This window comes from Hemitrygon akajei, chromosome 2 (assembly GCF_048418815.1).
Source record: "Hemitrygon akajei chromosome 2, sHemAka1.3, whole genome shotgun sequence".
NCBI classification, from domain to species: domain Eukaryota; kingdom Metazoa; phylum Chordata; class Chondrichthyes; order Myliobatiformes; family Dasyatidae; genus Hemitrygon; species Hemitrygon akajei.
In genome coordinates, this window is record NC_133125.1 from 193266425 (window position 1) to 193272424 (window position 6000).

A 6000-nucleotide genomic window follows, 5' to 3' on the forward strand; every position below is an offset into this window, starting at 1 on the left:
GAAAGAAAAACTTCATGTCTGCCCTCAACCTATCCTCGGGCCACTAGGGATAGGGTTCCTCTTGTCCTCACCTACCACCTCACCAGCCTCCACATGTAATTCTCTGTAACTTCCCCCATTTCTAATAGGATCCCACCGCCAAGATCATCTTTACTCACCACCCCTCCACTTTTTGTATCCTATGCTCCCGGTGCGGCCTCCTGTATATTGAGGAGACCACTTCACTGAGCATCCACGCTCTGTCCACCCGAACAAGTGGGATCTCCCAGTGGCCACCCATTTTAATTCCCATTCCCATTCCCATCTCAACATGTCGGTTCACGGCCTCGTCTACCACGATGAGGCCACACTCTGCTTGGAGGAGCAACACCTTAAATTCCATCTGGGTTGCCTCCAAACTGATGTCATGAACATCGATTTCTTGAACTTCCGGTAATGGACCTCCTCACCATTCCCAATTCCCATTTCCCTCTCCCAACTTATCTCTTTACCTGTGTAATGGTCCGGTCTGTGAAATCCGCATTCCGCTTCACGATCCAGTCCATCAATCCTTATTCCGAGTTTTCCTGTTTTCCCTGGTTCCACTGGGTGCCTTAATTGAGTAACCTGATTCTCGTTTTGGGCTGGCTCCATAAATAGCTTTGGGATTCAGCTGCTGGACTGTTCCCTTCCCTTCCTTCTGCAGCCTATACCTGAAGCCTTGCCTGCCCGGGAGTCCTGTGTCCTGTCCAAGCTAAGGCTTCGTTTCCCGTCTCCCAAGACCTAGTCAAGGCTTCGTGTTCTCGCCCTGTCCTGTAGCCACATCTTGTCCTAGCCTAGACCTGGGTTCCTAGTTCCAACCAAGACCTGGGTTCCGGGTCCTTGTCCAGGCTCTGTTCTGGAGTACTGTGTTCCCTGTCCTTTTCTAGTCCATGTGGCTCACCCACCCAGAGTACCTCGCCCAGCCTGGTGCTGGAGATTTCTCGTCCTGTCCAAGTCATGGCTTTGTGTTCTCGTCCTGTCCCAGTCATGGCTTTGTGTTCTCATCCTGTCCAAGGGATGGCTTTGTGTTCTCATCCTGTCCAAGTCATGGCTTTGTGTTCTCATCCTGTCCAAGGGTTGGCTTTGTGTTCTCATCCTGTCCAAGTCATGGCTTTGTGTTCTCATCCTGTCCAAGTCATGGCTTTGTGTTCTCATCCTGTCCAAGGGATGGCTTTGTGTTCTCATCCTGTCCAAGTCATGGCTTTGTGTTCTCATCCTGTCCATGTGCCTCGTCCTGTGAAGGAGTTCCACGTCCAGTCCTGTAGCCACATCTTGTCCTCGCCTAGATACGGGGTCAGAGCCCGGGTCAAGACCCAGGTTCCGGGTCCCTGTCCAGTCTCTGGCTCGGAGTCCTAGCCCAGGCACCTAGTTCCAAGTTCCTTGTCCTGGTCCCGCTTTCCTAGTCTTAGTCTTAGCCCTGGCCCTGAATCCTAGACTTGTCCAGGGCTTGTGTGTCAATGTCTAGCGTCGTTTCTTCCCTCGCTTTCTTGACAAACCTAGTCCTGTCCTTAGTACTTCAGTGTCAGTGTCTTGCATTTGGGTCTGTTCCCAACGGCCCCTTATGCCCATCACCTCCCTCCCTTCCTATTCTTCCATGGCCTCTGTCCTCTCCTATCAGACACCCCCTTCTCCGGCCCTGTATCTCTTCCACTAAAAAGTTCCCAGCTCTTTACTTCACTTCACCCCTCCCCTCTCACTTATCACCTACTACTTAGTATTTTTTCCTTCTCTACCCCACTGTCTTTGACCTCTCATCTTTTTTTCTCCAGTCTTGATGTAGGGTCTCGGCCCGAGATGTCAACTGTACTCTTTTCCATAGATGCTGCCTGGCCTGCTGAGTTCCTCCAGCGTTTTGTGTGCGTTGCTTGGATTTCCAGCGTCTGCAGATTTTCTCTTGTCAGTGAGGAAGTCTACCAGGGCTTCCAGAGGGATCTGCATCAGCTAGAAAAATGGGCTGAAAAATGACAGACAGAATTCAACGCAGGCAAGTGCGAGGTTTGGCATTTTGGTAGGACCAACTAGGGTAGGCCTTACACAGTGAATGGTTGGGTATTGAGGAGTGTGGTAGAACAAAGGGATCTCGGAATACAGGGACATAATCTATTGAAAGTGGCATCACAGATAGATAGGGTCGTAAAGTTCTTAGTTGCCAGGCCTCTGGAACGCTGGCCATCATAATACTTCTGTATTGAGTACAGGAGATGGGATGTTATGTTAAAGTTGCATAAGACATCTTAGGTGAGCCCTAATTTGGAGTAATATGTGTAGTTTTCATCACCTACCTACAAGAAAGGTGTAAATAAGGTTGAAACAGTGTAGAGAAAATTTACAAGGATGTTGTTGAGGAGGAACTGCATTATAAGGGAAGACTGAATAGGTTAGAACTGTATTCTCTAGAACATAGAAGATGCCGAAGAGATTTAACAGAGGTATACAAAATCACAAGGGGTATTGATCGGTAAGGGGCTGGATTTTTCCACTGAGGTTGGGTGGGACTACAACCAGAGGTCATGGGTTAAGGGTGAAAGGTGGGAAGTTTAAGGGTAACATGAGAGGAAAGTTCTTCACTCAGAGGTCCCTGAGAGTGTGGAATGAGCTGCCAGCACACCTTCGTGGATAGTAGGGATATGGAGGGCTATGGTCCCAGTGCAGGTCGATGGAAGTACGTAGCTTAAAAGTTTTCAGTATTGTCTAGATGGGACGAAGGGCCTTCTGTACTTCTCTATGACCGAATAAGGCTGAAACGTAAGTGAAATGGGCCATTTGCTTGAAGGACCGACACAGTCAGAGGATGATTTCTGATCAAGGGAATTCAGATTTCAGGGCGAGACCCTTCATCAGGGTCGCTCGCCTTCGACCCCCTTCTCTTCCGGTCAGCCAATCAGTAAGTAAGCGAAAGGACTCCCTCTTTTCCTTAAAACGTCCTCCCGCCCGCAAATGCGAGGTAACACCCAGGGGCGGAGTTCACAAATTGCAGACCGGCAGCCGGCGAGCTGTGCTTCCTTATAAGGAGGACATGCAAATAAAGCGCCGAATGAGCAGCAAGAAGGATTTTAAAAGCAGAAATGGCAAATAAAGAAATTATAGCAGAGTTTAATTGTTTTCTGGGCGGTTGGTAGCAAGTAGAAGCCAAATAATGGGTGAAAGATCTGGTTCGCGGTGATGTAAAGGCGTAATGTTAATGGTTGGCAGGGAGCGAGCGGGAGAAGAAAGCATACTTACCTGGCAGGGGAGAGACCGTGATCATGAAGGCGGTTCTCCCAGGACGAGGCTATCCCATTGCACTTCGGGTGTGCTGACGCCTGCGATGTCCCCAAATGCGGGATACTCGACTGCAAAATTTGTGGTAGTGGGGGACTGCGTTCGCGCTCTCCCCTGATTTCCGAAACTAATGACAGATTGTATTTCACTTATTTCGCTTTGTTTGCGTGACCCCGGGAGTCCGGTTTTACTCTCTTCGCTTTTCAATCCGGTAAAGGGCGAAGATGCTATACGTCTATAGGAAAACAAGCCCTCTTTTTGGACCAAGACCCCCAGGCAGCAGTTAGGGAACGGAGAAATCTACTTGGACCTTTTCATCTACTCCGAGATCAATCCAGTTTTCTCCCCCATGGCCCTCCGTGTTCCTTTCGGCAATTCCTCTATCACCACCCCCGTGCCTGGAACCACTGATCACCATCACGATCTGCAAACTGGTTCCGAAAAGGTCGGCACAGCTCAACATCCAGAGCTGAAGGAACTCTTGTTTTTCCATCGACGGCCAACGTACCCGCTGCTGCCTGTAAGGGGTTTGTATGTTTCTCCCTGTGACCTCTGGGTTCTCGGTTCCCTCCTACAGTCCAAAGACGTACCTGTTGGTAGGTTAATAGGGCATTCTCCCCTTTAATAGGGGAGAAGAAAGAAAAGGATAATAAATTTGAATGCATTGCTAGGGATGAAAAGGGAGGAGGCGGTGGAGAGTATCTTAAATGTATCTATTTTAATGCTAGGAGCATTGTAAGAAAGGTGGATGAGCTATAAAGTGTGGATTGATACCTGGAATTATGATGTTGTAGCTATTAGTGAAACATGGTTGCAGGAAGGGTGTGATTGGCAACTAAATATTCCTGGATTTAGTTGCTTCAGGTGTGATAGAGTAGGAGGGGCCAGAGGAGGAGGTGTTGCATTGCTTGTCCGAGAAAATCTTATGGCGGTGCTTTGGAAGGATAGATTACAGAGCTCCTCTAGGGAGTCTATTTGGGTGGAATTGAGGAATGGGAAAGGTGTAGTAACACTGATAGGAGTGTATTATAGGCCACCTAATGGGGAGCGTGAGTTGGAAGAGCAAATGTGTAAGGAGATAGCAGATATTTGTAGTAAACACAAGGTGGTGATTGTGGGAGATTTTAATTTTCCTCACATAGATTGGGAAGCTCATTCTGTAAAAGGGCTGGATGGTTTAGAGTTTGTGAAATGTGTGCAGGATAGTTTTTTTGCAACAATACATAGAAGTACCGACTAGAGATGGGGCAGTGTTGGATCTCCTGTTAGGGAATGCGATAGGTCAGCTGACAGATGTATGTGTTGGGGAGCACTTCGGGTCCAGTGATCACAATAGCATTAGCTTCAATATAATTATGGAGAAGGACAGGTCTGGACCTAGAGTTGAGATTTTTGATTGGAGAAAGGCTAACTTTGAGGAGATGCGCAGGGATTTAGAGAGAGTGGATTGGGTCAAGTTGTTTTATGGGAAGGATGTAATAGAGAAATGGAGGTCATTTAAGGGTGAAATTATGAGGGTACAGAATCTTTATGTTCCTGTTCGGTTGAAAGGAAAGGTTAAAGGTGTGAAAGCGCCATGGTTTTCAAGGGATATTAGAAACTTGGTTCGAAAAAAGAGGGATGTCTACAATAGATATAGGCAGCATGGAGTAAAGGAATTGCTCGAGGAATATAAAGAATGTAAAAGGAAACTTAAGAAAGAGATTAGAAAAGCTAAAAGAAGTTACGAGTTTGGTTTGGCAAATAAGGTGGAAGTAAATCCGAAAGGCTTCTACAGTTATATTAAAAGCAAGAGGATAGTGAGGGATAAAATTGGTCCCTTAGAGAATCAGGGTGGTCAGCTATGTGTGGAGCCGAGGGAGATGGGAGAGATTTTGAACGATTTCTTCTCTTCGGTATTCACTAAGGAGAAGGATATTGAATGGTGTAAGGTGTGGGAAACAAGTAAGGAAGTTATGGAACCTATGACAATTAAAGAGGTGGAAGTACTGGCGCTTTTAAGAAATTTAAAAGTGGATAAATCTCCGGGTCCTGACCGGATATTCCCCAGGACCTTGAGGGAAGTTTGTGTAGAGATAGCAGGAGCTCTGATGGAGATCTTTCAGATGTCATTAGAAACGGGGATTGTGCCGGAGGTTTGGTGTATTGCTCATGTGGTTCCATTGTTTAAAAAGGGTTCTAGAAGTAAGCCTGGCAATTATAGACCTGTCAGTTTGACATCAGTGGTGGGTAAATTAATGGAAAGTATTCTTAGAGATAGTATTTATAATTATCTGGATAGACAGGATCTGATTAGGAGTAGCCAGCATGGATTTGTGCGTGGAAGGTCATGTTTGACAAACCTTATTGAATTTTTTGAAGTAGTTACGAGGAATGTTGACGAGGGTAAGGCAGTGGATGTAGTCTATATGGACTTCAGCAAGGCCTTTGACAAAGTTCCACATGGAAGGTTAGTTAAGAAGGTTCAGTCGTTAGGTATTAATGCTGGAGTAATAAAATGGATTCAACAGTGGCTAGATGGGAGATGCCAGAGAGTAGTGGTGGATAATTGTTTATCGGGATGGAGGCCGGTGACTAGCGGGGTGCCTCAGGGATCTGTTTTGGGCCCAATGTTGTTTGTAATATACATAAATGATCTGGATGGTGGGGTGGTAAATTGGATTAGTAAGTATGCTGATGATACTAAGGTAGGAGGTGTTGTGGATAATGAGGTGGGTT

The 6000-nt window shown here is 46.7% G+C and overlaps 1 non-coding gene across 1 annotated transcript; it reads left to right on the forward strand.

The window, feature by feature from the left end:
- Positions 1-3235: 3235 nt before the first annotated feature.
- LOC140722497 (U1 spliceosomal RNA) lies at positions 3236-3399 on the forward strand. The gene has a single exon (XR_012097636.1). It is a non-coding gene; the product is annotated as a U1 spliceosomal RNA (small nuclear RNA).
- The last annotated feature ends 2601 nt before the right edge of the window (positions 3400-6000 follow it).